This window comes from Rhinopithecus bieti, unplaced genomic scaffold (assembly GCF_001698545.2).
Source record: "Rhinopithecus bieti isolate Rb0 unplaced genomic scaffold, ASM169854v2 scaffold_10614, whole genome shotgun sequence".
Classification (NCBI taxonomy): Eukaryota; Metazoa; Chordata; class Mammalia; order Primates; family Cercopithecidae; genus Rhinopithecus; species Rhinopithecus bieti.
In genome coordinates this window covers 549,374-562,881 of record NW_016806893.1, presented here as the reverse complement: position 1 = coordinate 562,881, position 13,508 = coordinate 549,374, and the positions used below count along the sequence as shown (strand labels likewise).

At 40.9% G+C, this 13,508-nt stretch overlaps 1 protein-coding gene across 1 annotated transcript in view; it reads left to right on the top strand.

Annotated features, from left to right (window-relative positions):
- Window positions 1-176: 176 nt before the first annotated feature.
- Window positions 177-13,508, top strand: part of HACE1 (HECT domain and ankyrin repeat containing E3 ubiquitin protein ligase 1) — a 218,603-nt gene continuing 205,271 nt past the window's right edge. The window contains 2 exon segments of the mRNA XM_017878558.1: window positions 177-354; window positions 959-1,145. The gene's annotated coding sequence lies outside the window, so the exon portion shown is untranslated.

The following is a 13,508-nucleotide window of genomic DNA, read 5'->3' as shown; positions in this document are numbered from 1 at the left end:
GGGCGCGCGCGGCCGCGCTGGAGCTTTACCGCGGGCGCCCCCGAACCCCCGAGGCGCGTTCCCGCGCAGGCTCGGGCGCGCACGGCCGCTGCTGCCGTTTGTTCTGGTGGAGGCTGCGAGTGCCTGGGCCTGTGACTCCCGGCTCTCCGCGCGCAGCGTCGGTCCGGGAGGGAAGCTCACATGGCCGTCCCTGGGGTGTGACTGGAGGGAGGCGGGACGATGCTACTACTTGCTCCCCAACCTGACACCCTGGTGCGGTAAAAATGTAAGAAGGTAACAAAATCATATCTGAAGCCCAGGTCTTTTCTTTTACTACAGATGCCCTGGACATCATTCCGAACAGCACAATTCAAGGTAATAATAGTCATGTATTTTAGAATCCAGTGAGCATCATAGACAATGCCAGAAGTTTGGGGAACCTACTGTCAGCTGTTCCTATTCCTAAACAATAAGATACTCAACATCAAATTGGATGATACAAACAATAATCATCACTCAAAGAGCCACAAGATCTGGGGCCCAAAATACTGTGATATACACACAGTGTTGGTATTTTGGTATATGTTCACGAAATATCACTGCTTTCTCTCCTGTAATTTTCCACCTGATAATTTTATAGTTCTTTTTTATACTTTGGTTAGTTTCTCATCAGACTTTCGGAACTAAACAGTACTAGTCAATCATTATCTGACCAGCTACAAAAATCGAATATAGCCTTGTAATCTGGACTGTTCTGTGGAACTGATTAAAGGGATTAAATATTTCAGCAAACTAAAATGTGTTCAAAATTTAAAATATAGGACATAAAACAAAAGTGGAAAACTTTTCAAATGAAAACAGTTTCATTTGAAAATAACTAATAAAGGCCAGTTCACTGGCTACTATTGTATAACTAAAAGCAAATCTGCAAACCTTTGCTGTGTAATGATACATTTCTCCCTTTCAATTTCTGGATTAGGATTAAGAAACCAATTTATCTATCAAGGGTAACCACAGTCTAGAAAAAAGCATCTCTGGCCTGGGAGTGAGATCAATGCAGACAGACTGATCAGAAGCAAAATCCTGTTGTGACCCCTCCTAAGAATTTTCCACATGGGCTACCACCTTCAGCAGATTCCCTGGATGGCTGCTCAACTTTCCATTGGGTTAGTGGAGTGAATACCACTTACTTTAAAGATGCTTTTTCACTGGCAAGTATGTAAAGTATCTCTTACATTACTTTGCTAAGTAGTACAGAGGATTCTTTCAGATACAATTCTTAGTTATAATCATTGTATCAATTTACACTATGATTCCAAATATAATTTAGAGGAAAAAGATGTGGACATAGATTACTGGAAATGAAAAACAGCAATTAATTATCACCATCTGAAATGTGATATGCTTTGACTTTAAAGCATTAGAGTAGGTTTTTACTTTTGAGTAGAGCTTACAAATGCACTTATAGAATGAGCTCTTTTTTTTAATAGCTATGTTTTTAGGTATTTTGTAAGCCTTTCAGCATTTAAGTGTGATGCATATTTATGCAGTACCTATTTAAAGTCCTGAGAAAAATTGTAAACAGAAAATAAAAAATTAAAACACCACCCAGGGTTAGTATCCCAGCACTCAAGAGGTCATCCTTCTTTTCGATTTCAAACTAGTTACCATCATGCCGTCATGCTGCTGTGACACAAGTAAGAAAATGGGACATTATAATATTTAATGTATTATTTTATATAAGGTACCTGAAAGGGGTGATGATGAACATTGATGGGCTAAGTAAGCATTTATTAAGGAGTATGTTAGCATGATTAGAGATGAATGAAAAGCCATAAGAACAAAGGAATTTATCGTTTATGTATGGCTCTTGGCAATTTCTTTTTCTTTTCGCATGTTTTTTTTTTTTTTTCTTTAGGTAGGGTCTCACTATGTCCCCCAGGCTTGAGTGCAGTAGTGCAATCTTGGCTCACTGCAGCCTCCACCTTCTGGGTTCAAGGGATTCTCATGCCTAAGTCTCCTAAGTAGCTGGAATTACAGGCCTGCGCTACCACGCCCAGCTAATTTTTGTATTTTTAGTAGAGACGGAGTTTCGCCATGTTGCCCACGCTGGTCTGAAACTTCTGGCCTCAAGCAGTCTGCCCATCTGGCCCTTCAAAGTGCTGGGATTACAAGTGTGAGCCACCATGCCTGACCGGGGCAATTTCCTTCTAAAAGTGAAACTTGGCAATTTCTTTCTAAAAGTGAATCCTTCTACCTGGGACCATGGTGATAATTTATTTTACTTTATTTCCAACCTCCCCTTTTTTAGAGACGCGGTCTCACTCTGTTGTGAAGGCTGGTGTACAGTAATACCTTCCTAGCTCACTGCAGCTTCGACCTCCTGGGCACAAGTGAGAATCCATCTTCAACCTCCTGAGTGGCGGGGACTACAAGTGCCTAAGTTTTTTGGGGTTTTTTTTTGTTTTTTTTTTTGCCTTTTTTTTTTTTTTTTTTTGTAGAGACAGGTTCTTGCTCTGTTGCCCAGGCTATTCTCATAAACTTCTGGTGGCAAGATATCCTTGTGGCTTTGGCCTCCCAAAGCACTGGGATTACAGGCATGAACCACTGTGCTCGGCCTGCTTTACTTTTAGAATATATCTAATAATTATTCCCAAAGAGAACAGGCTCTTACTCTTAATATCTCCAATGCCTACAACGGTTCCTAGAATATGGTAGTGTCTGAACGCACCCTGATTATAGTTTCAAGGAAATACTTAGCAAGACCTTTAGAAAACATAAAATGCAGTGATTCATATTTCTCTTGCCCTCTATTTTTTTATGATTGGAGTATATGGAAGCAAACCCCAGGCATCATGTCATTTTACTTATGAATTACAAGTATTGAGTGTTATAATGTTGAAAAACTAGGCTTATATATTTATTATACCACATTAAAACAATTTGAAAAATAGAGTTGGCCTGGCGCGGTGGCTCACGCCTGTAATCCCAGCACTTTGGGAGGCCGAGGCGGGCGGATCACTTGAGCCCAAGAGTTGGGGACCAGACTGACCAGCATGGTGAAACCGTCTCTACAACAAATCAGGCAGGCTTGGTGGCGGGCGCCTGTAGTCCCTGCTGCTGGTACTCAGGAGACAGCCGGGAGGCGGAGGCTGCAGCGAGCAGACACTGTGGCCCTGCACCGCAGCCTGGGCAAAATGGTCACCGCTTCTCTACAAAATATTAGCTGGGCGTGGTGGCGCGCGCCCGCGGTTGTGGCTATTGGGGAGGCTGAGGTCGCCCGCCCGCCCGACCCGTAGGCAGAGGTTCCAGAAAGCTAAGATCGCGCCTCTGAACTCCAGCCTGGGCGACAGAGTGAGATCCTATCTCAAAAAAAAGAAAGAAAGAAAGAAATAGAGAGTTTAAAAATAAACTTACCTGGCGGCGGTGGCTCATGCTTGTAATCCCAGCACCTTCCTCAGAGGCTGACGTGGCGAATCGCTTGAGCCCAGGAGTTCAAGACCAGCCTGCGGAAAATGGCGACCTGGCTCACTACAAAATATTCGCTGGGCGTGGTCCGCGTGCCTGTAGTCCCAGCTATTGGGGAGGCTGAGGTGGGAGGATCGCTCCAGCACGGGGGCGGAGGTTGCAGTGAGCCAAGATTGCGCCACTGCACTTCAGCCTGGGCAACAGTGCGATCCCGTCCTAAAATGGAAGAAAGAAAAAGAGAGATTTAAAAGGTTGGCCGGGTGCAGTGGCGCACGCCTGTAATCCCAGCACTTAAGGAGACCGAGATGGGCAGATCGCTTGAGCACAGAAGTTCCACACCAGCCTGGGCAACACGGTGAATAGCATTGTATTTGCTTTCTAGGGTAGCTGAAACAGCAAAAATCAACGTCTCACAGATCTGAAGGCTTCCGTGTCGATTCTGGACTGTGATGAGAATCTGTGCCATGCCTCTCTCCTGGCTTCTGGTAGACTCGGGCATTCCTTAGCTTGTAAATGGCTGCTGCTTGTGTCATCACATTGTCTTCCCTCTCTACTTATCTGTCCCCATGCCCCAATTTTTCCTTTTCAGGCGCCAGTCAGATTAGGACCCACCCTAATGATCTCATCTTAACTTGATTAACTACAAGGACCCTATTTTTAAGTCAGTCCACATTTACAGAGACTGGGGGGTAGGGCTTCGACATCTTTTTGGAGGGACGCAGTTCAACCCATAACAAGAATCGTTGTTAGAAGTGGATGATTTTGCTTCTTCACTGAAAAATTAGTATCATTCTGCAGAGAACTGACTTGCTGCACATGGCACAGATTTTTCGCATTTATCATAGTAAAAGAAATCAGTCACGAAAGCTTGTTTTAGACTGCTACATACCTATCACAAATATAAACTATTTTCAACATTAAAAGTTAATAAAGCAAGCACTGTCACCCAAATTATATGATATCTATTGAGCACTCCCTTGTGTACAGAAGAGGAAAATGAAAAATGAACAGGAAGTTTAACATTCATAAAAACTGTTGGCTGCGTGCGGTGGCTCACTCCTGTAATCCCAGCACTTTGGGAGACCAAGGTGGGTGGATGACCTGAGGTCAGGAGTTTGATACCAGCTGGCCAACATGGTGAAACCCCATCTCTACTAAAAATACAAACATTAGCCGGGCGTGGTGGCGGGCTTCTGTAATCCCAGCTACTCCGGGGGCTGAGGCGGGAAAATCGCTTGAACCGGGGAGGCAAAGATTGCAGTGAGCCGAGACTGGGCCACTGCATTCCAGCCCGGCGACAGAGCAAGACTGCATCTCAAGAAAAATAATAATAACTCATAAAAATTGTGACAAATTTGTGTTTGCCTATTGAACTGGCAAAAATCCTAAAGTTTGACGACACACTGTGTTAAAATACAGATTTAAAGTTTTAAAATAATTTTTTGGTGAGGCTCTAGGTAAACCCATACTTTGATACATTGCTTGTGGGAGTACCAAGAGGGCACAACATTTAGAGAGGAAAATTTGGTGAAATCGAAATCTCTCAGAATTTAAAATATACTCTATGACTTAGCAATCCCTTTCCTGGGAAATTATCCTACAGATTCGAGCGCATCTTATACACATAATAGGAAATGATGTGTATACCTGGATTGATTTTTATAATAGCAAAAGAATGGAAATAACCTACGTGTCCACCTACAAGGGCTGAATAAATAAACAATGGTACATTGAGATGTAAAATCCTTCTGTGTATTTATATGGGAAGAGCTCCACAATACATTGTTAAGTACAGGAAGCTGCATGCCAAACATCACATATGCTGCATGCCAAACATCACATATGCTGCTTTTGTGTGAGAAAGGAAGGGGATAATCAGAATATATGTTATACTTATTTATATACTTGTAATAATTATGTAATATATTTATATACAGAAACACTCAGAAAGATATATAAGAAACTAAACGATTGCCTATTGTGGGCAGATAGGGAGATCAGAATGGATGGAAGTAGGTGTGGGAGCAGTATGTTACATAGTTTTGATTTTTCAGCCATGTGAATGTACAACTTATTTTTAAAAATTTAGTAAGAACAGTAAGGTTATGAAAACTATTGATGCTACTTCTAGGAACAATGCCTTTAAAAACCTGTATTTTGAAAACTCAATTGCTAGAATAGATAACCTCAAAAACAATGGATAGATAAAGCAAATATGGCAAAATCTTGATAACTGTTATCTGGGTAATGGATATGTGGCATTGTACTAGTCTCTCTAGTTTTATCTATATTTGCACATTTTCACATTTAAATGTTCTCTCAACAATCAAAATTTATGAAATTTCATAAGAGGTATCCTTAAAGTGTTATTTTAAAATTGTTAATGACTAAATATTCTAGGCTCTGGGAAGAATCTATGTAATTCAGAGCTTTAAGGTAGGTGCTAGAAACAGCCAGTAAAGCCTCCTTTGAATAGATGGTCTTGCCAAGTATGTGGACCGGAAAAAAAGAATGCTTGGCAGAAAGACTATTTATGATTACAGTTCAGTCATATATGAATCTACAAAACCCAGCTTTTTAAAATAAAACTTCTTTATCCACCTCCAACTTCTGAAAAAAATCATTGTTCATTTTTTAATTTTTATTTAAAATTGTTAAAGCTGTATTTTAAATTATTAGAGCCATGGTGTAAAGGTTTTTATCTTACACCACTATCAGTTTTTTTTAAAAAAGTGCTATGCCCACACCTCTGTAGAGGAGACAAAATATCTTATCCTTCCATCCTTCTTAGGTTCATTAGCCAGGGCCCTGTAAATTAGACTAACAAATGTTGCAGGAGCCTTTGTAAGATAATGAAGAACTGGAGAAATAATTCCACCTAAGCATTTTTATAGTAGGTTTGTTGAAGAGTGGAGAGTCTTGGGAAAATGTGATAGGACAAAAAGATCTGAGCTAACAGTGGTAAACTGGGAGAAATTTCGTGTGTTCTGTTTGTTTGGATTCCCCTGAGGGTGCCTCCATCTTCAGAGATAAAGATGCCCCCTTCCTCCGTGTATAGGAAGGGCACCTCTCATGTGAGGGTCTTATGACCTGCCTCAGGGAAGCAGGGCAAGGTCAGACAGTTCTAACATCTGCATTTCTCAAATTCCTTCAGCTTAAAATATTCAGTTGCACCAACGCACCATACTTTAGGGTAGAATGCTGTGAACCCCATCACCTCCAATTATGTATATTTATTTATAGATTGTATACAAACATGTACAAGTAGAAATGTAAAAGAATGAGATTTTTTAAATTGTAATTATGTGTCTCCCATTCTTCATTGGATTATCTTCTATGCTTATCCCATTTGGAGGCTTTGGCCATCCTATCACTGTGGCCACAAACATAGGCTGGAGGTCAGGGACAGTGAGCAGCCCTAATCCTGCTCTGCTATTGCTTAAGGCATAGTCAGAACAGAAAAGTACAAATTCATAGGATGTTTTCCCCACTTCTGGACAATTAAGATCCAATACTTAATGTAGGTACATTAGTATCATTTTTGTATATTACAATATAATAATAATTTAGCCCCATGAGGGCAGTTGTTTTCCTTATTTTCTCTGGCAACAATAAATAATTGTAGAATAGATTAAATATTTGCATGGCTTTCATCAAATTATCTCAGGCCTTCAAGGCATAAAATGATTTATTAGCCCCATTTTATAGATGTGAAAACTGGTAATCTTAAGTGAGATAAGTGGGCTTTTAAGTAAAATAACTAGTGTTCAAATTCAAATCACCTGATGTTCAATGCAGTATTCTTTGTGCTCTAGCGCTTCTTCAGTCTGACATATTTTTGTTTCAGGTTTTTAATTCACAAGTAAAGGAACACCTCAACAACCATTTTTTCATTTATACCTATAAAAAATTTACATATTCTTACAGCTGGGCGCAGCAGCTCATACCTGTAATCCTAGCACTTTGGGAGGCTGAGGCGGGTGGATCACCTGGGGTCAGGAGTTCAAGACCAGCCTGGCCAACATGGTGAAACCCCGTCTCTACTAAAAAATAAAAATAAATACAAATAAAATTAGCCTGGCATAGTGGCTGGCGCCTGTAATCCCAGCTACTTGGGAGACTGAGGCAGAAGAATTGCTTGAACCCAGGAGACAGAGGTTGCAGTGGGCCGAGATCATGCCATTGCACTCCCGCAACAGGGGGAAACTCCGTTCAAACCCACCCATACATAGTAGTACGTAAAATATATATACTAGTTTTATATATATATTCATATGTATATGCTATTCCTTCTTTTACTCTTACATATTCTTTCTCCTATTCCACAGATCCCCTTAAATCCTCAGATTTTAAATCCTTTTAACCTTGCTTATAATATCTCTTCCTTTATTCCTAGATTTTGCTAAAATTTTGAAATTTAAAAAAGTATACTGTTATTCAAACTTTTCATTAATTTCATAATTAAATAATTCTAACACTTATTAAATGGTTTATTTAAATTAGTGCTCTCATGGCCCTTTTCTATTTTAAAAACATTTCATCCTGGCCAGGTGCAGTGGCTCACACATGTAATCCCAGCACTCTGGGAGGCCAAGGCAGGAAGATCAGTTGAGGCCAGGAGTTTGAGATCAGCCTGGGCAACATAGTGAGACCCCATGTTTACGAAACAAAAAATATTTAATCAGCTGGGTGAGGTGGTGCGCACATACATCCCTAGTTACTTTGGAGGCTGAGGCAGGAGGATTGCTTGAGCCCAGGAGTTCAAGGCTGCAGTGAGCTAGGCATGTGCCACTGCCCTCCAACCTCAGCAACAGAGCAAAACTCTTTCTCTTAAAAAAAGAAAAAATTTATTCCATCATCAGTCATTGACATGCAATTTAAAAAATGAGATTTTAAAAATAAAATTGTAATTATATGTTTCCCTTTTCTCATTGGATTGTCTTCTGCACTCATCCCACTTCTTGGAGGCTTCTGGCTTTGAGCCTCCTATCAGTATGGCCACAGACACATACTGGATGCCAGGGACAGTAAGCAGCCTTAATCTTCCTTTGCTATTGCTTATGAGCATAATAAGAACAGAAAGAGTACAGGGTAAAATTATATTGATACAAGCATTCTGCTGCCATAAACAATAATTCAATAGAAATAGAATTAAAATAATAATGTTGGGCCAGGCATGGTAGCTTACGCCTGTAATCCCAGCACTTTGGGAGGCCAACGCGGGTGGATCACGAGGTCAAGAGAGTGAGACCATCCTGGCCAACATAGTGAAACCCTGTCTCTACTAAAAATACAAAAATTAGCTGGGCGTGGTGGCACATGCCTGTAGTCCCATCTACTCGGGAGGCTGAGGCGGGAAAATCACTTGAACCTGGGAGGCGGAGGTTGCAGTGAGCCGAGATCATGCCACTGCACTCCAGCCTAGCAACAGAGTGAGACTCTGTCTCAAAAATAATTAAATAATGTCACTAATAATATCTAACATTTATATAATTCCTATCTGAAGTCTGATACAAGTGCTTCACGTGTGTTCTTTTATTTAATGATCACAACAAACATCTTAGTACCTAAACTCTTCTACAGGTGAGGCTCTTCCAAATTATGCAGCTGTTAAGAGGCAGGAAAGAAGCAGGGATGATCATGATCTCAGGTTGTACTTCTTGATTAATTGCTTCTACTCAATGCTGAAATTCTTGAGGCTTGATTCCCACACAGGAATTACAAATTTAAGAGTGCACCAAATGCTGGCTTTTGGTCTGGTAGGGAAGTTGAGACTTTCCCTCTGAAGATTCAGGTCTAAGTCTGCTGAAATGAATTGACAAAAGACAGATTAACAAGAGAAAAACCAATCAAAATGTATTACGTGCATAGGCACAGGAACCACATGAAGTATGAGACTCACGGAAGAGCCAGATGATTGAAGTCTCTGTAGCATACAGAAAGGAATAGAGGCTTGGAGTATGGCAACAGCTTATGGGAGGGAGAGGGGAGGAAAGGCATGGTGAGCAAAGGCTGTCTTGTTTTGCAGATGAAGCCTCAAAAGTAGCAGCCTTTAGAAAGAAAAAAATGGTAGTCTGTGGTGAAAAATTTTTCTGTTAGGCATTTAAAAATGTTAGGACATTTGGTCTCCTTTTCCTGGAGTCAATCTTTCCTAGGTCTGGATAAGGGGACCCCTGAGAAAGACTCTGTAGCTGCTGTTTATTTCACTAATGTAGATTTCCCCACAGAATGACAGCTTTTAGGGAGCTATTTCTGTGGTCTGTAGCCCCTCTGAATAGCCATCTTAAAATATGCCATAGAAGTATATTTTGGGGTGGCATATTTTGGTTTCCTTCTGTCTCTGAATATATCTTCTGTCTAATCTTCCTCTTTTAAGATTCCATGAAGGGAAGATGACATGCACAAAAGTTTTTAACTAGATCCAAAGATACCAAGTTTAGAAATGGTCTTCAAGGGACTTCTTACTCCAAATGTTGTAAGTGTGTTTGAGTGTACACTTTTACTGGGATGAGAGTTCACAACCTTCATCACACTCTCAAAGAGATCCATAACCCACAGGAGGTTAAGAACCACTGACTTAGAGGATGTGTGAGGATCAGGTAACAACTCTCCTCTAGGAGTGCCAGTGCTCACATCAATGGTAAACTGCACTTGTAAAAAAAGAGGCAGAGGGAATTGTGTGATTATGAATGGCTTGGCCTTCGTGGCCTTCCTACTTGAGATTGACTGATTGCTGTAGAAATCGGGGGTAGAGCAATCTGGAGAAGACAATAGCTATGAAAAAATATTCAGAACTTTCTTTAAAGCAGCAACACAACAATCAATGAAAGTTATTCTAGAGTTGGGCTGGTATGGAACTCCTGGCCTCAAGCAATCCTCCTGCCTTCATCTCCCAAGTAGCAGGGTCTACAGGCCTGAGCCACCAAACCTACTACTAGTAGGTCTCTTTAAAGACACTTTGTAGCAGCTCTTCACACTATTCTAATGTTTATTCTGGAAACTACCCAAGGGCTGTATTTGGCCACTCTACATTTTAATGTAAATGTTCCTGTGCTAAACTTAAAATGTAGAAATAAGGTGACTGGTATCTGTATTTAAAAGCCACCAAGTTTCTTCACTTTCTCAAGTTGTCATCTCAATAACATAACAGATTTTTTTTTTTTTTTTTTTTTTTTTAACTCTGACTTGGACTGGTCATAACAGTGCATTAACCAATTGTTACTTGCACTGAATTGGATATGTTGGCTCTTCACCATATTATTGCCTGGTTATGTCAAAAAGCCTTAGAGACTTTGAAATGCTGCAGAATATAGTATAAAGATCCCTGATTTCACAGACAGACTTAGATTTGAGTCTTGGCTTGGTTATATAATATGGCCAGTGACCTTTAGCAAATCATTTTACCTCTTCAAATCTCAACATTCACATGTATAAAATGGGCAGATGCTTGGCATATATTAATAGTAAGCTCTCAACACACATTGGTTGCTGTTTTTATTTCAGGGTGAAGACATGCAATGCACATAGTGCTCAGACAGATTCTAAATCCAAGAGTCAAACTTAAGTTCTGCATCATCATTGTGGCTTGCAGTCAGCCCTGTGCTAGTGTTCCTGTGTTCCTTTTACCAGTCATCTTTTTTTTTTTTCTTTTGGTTTTGGAGATGAGTTTCGCTCTTGTGGCCCAGGCTGGAGTGCAATGGTGCCATCTCAGCTCACCGCAACCTCCACCTCCCAGGTTCAAGTGATTCTCTTGCCTCAGCCTCCCGAGTAGCTAGGATTACAGGAATACGCTATCACACCCAACTAATTTTTGTATTTTTAGTAGAGATGGGGTTTCTCTACGTTGGTCATACTGGTCTTGAACTCCCGACCTCAGGTGATCCACCCACCTCAGCCTCCCAAAGTGCTGGGATTACAGACGTGAGTCACCACGCCTGACCAGTCATCTTAAGATTTTAGCATTTTAATATAAAGTGCTACGGATAATCAGATGGCTTTTTTCACAAATATACCTGAATTTGTTCATCAGAATAAATGTGGTCTACTTCTTAATACATTTATTCTAGCACTATCTGCTTTGAACATCTCTGACACTCTTTTTTTGGACTAGCTTTCAGAGCTGCCTTTGCATCCTAAGAAACCTGTCATACTGCTTTGCAGTTACAGGATATTCCCTCTTATCTGACATTTCATTTATCTGTCTCTCCTAGGCTCAATTTCTCTTATGTCCATGCTTTTCCTCATCTACTTCTGTCAGTACTCTGGAGTCAATGTCTAAGAATTCTCCGAGTAGGGCTGTGATAACTGATTGGTTAGGAGTCTATACGTATGTCAGCACCTGTCTGTTTTAGGAGTACGGAGAGACTAAGGGATTTGGAGAGGTGGCCAGGCAGAGCTAAGACAGAGCTAGGAGCCAGGGAGATTTATGGGGAGGGGAACTAATCAAAACCAAAATAAACTATGGATGTTATTAATGGCACATGGAGCCAGTAACTAGTTTGTTATCATATAGGAAAAACAAAACAAAACCTATATTTGGGGAGAGTTAATACTGCCAGAGAAATTACTAGTTGGTCTAAAATTGTATGAAGCTGCTCTAGACTTAGAACCACTCTTAGGCTCATAAGAGTCTTTGGGCAGGAAAAGGCTTGAGAAACATGTGCAGCTTCCAGGGAAGGCATATTTTCCAACAACCACTTCAGGCGTCACTAAAGAGGTAACAGAAAAGGAAGAATCTGGGGCGGTTGAGTTGGGAATGGGGAGGAGCAAAGGCTGTGGAGAACAACAAACAAAGGAGCTCCTCTTAAAGAGCAAAGTCATGACCTAATCATGGAAGATTTCCCACACCTTGGTCAGGAGGGCCTCACAACATCTATCTAGCAGGATTCCAGAATTGCTTTAGACCAGTGACTACTGTGTGTCTCCCATTTTTCTCCCTTTCAGAATGGGAGAGTTGATTACAGTCCCAGTTCTGCAATTATATATTGGATGTGGTTCAGGAAGTGGGAAGCAGATATTTCATCCTGTTGGGCGATACGTAGTGGAATCAAGGGAATTCACATTTGGGCCTGATGAGAGGATCACTGTGAATCACTAAGAAGTCCAGAATTTTGAGCTCCATGCTATAGCTAGTTGAGATTTTTAGATTATCTTTTTTGGGGAAGTGGTTATTGATTCTACATCTGAGAAGAAGAGACATGGCCTTGTGGCGACAAGAATGGTGGACTATAGAAGATACTTCTGATGCTCACATCCACATCTCTTCTGATAAACAGAAATCTCGTGCAGTTGGGCAGGGCCGTGTACCAGTTCTACCCAATGGGTTATAGATGGAAGTGGCACATGCTTCTTGTGGGCCAGAACATATTGCCAGTGTAAGAACCCTCAGTATCTTCCCTGATGCAGTGACCAGCAACTTTCCAGATGGTGGCCTCCATCAGCCTGAGTCTTGAGGACTATACAGAGTCCCCGGTCAACATAAAATTGACATGTAATAAGAACAAGATTTGGCCAGGCACAGTAGCTCATATCTGTAATCCCAACACTTTGGGAGGCCAAGGCGGGCAGATCACCTGAGGTCAGGAGTTCAAGACCAGCCTGGCTAACATGGTGAAATCCTGGCTCTACTAAAAATACAAAAATTAGCCAGGTGTGGTGGTGTGCACCTATAGTCTCAGCTGCTTGGGAGGCTGAGGCAGGAGAATTGCTTGAACCTGGGAGGCAGAGGTTGCAGTGAGCCGAGGTTATGCCACTGCACTCCAGCCTGGGTGACAGAGCGAGACTCCATCTCAAAAAAAAAAAAAAATGAGATTTAAAATTTGTTGTTCATACTACTGATGTATTTATTATTATATATTATTACTACAGCACAGTCTCATTTACTGGTGACTGCTATAGTGTTGAATATGGTAATTGATTATGCCAATATGTTCATTAATGATTCCTACTTGAAATATGTGCAGTGTATCTTAATAGCTGTTAGATTCAGACAAGACGCTGTGTTCCTGAAATTAACAGGAATATAAAAAATTAAAATATATTATTTATTTATTTATTTATTT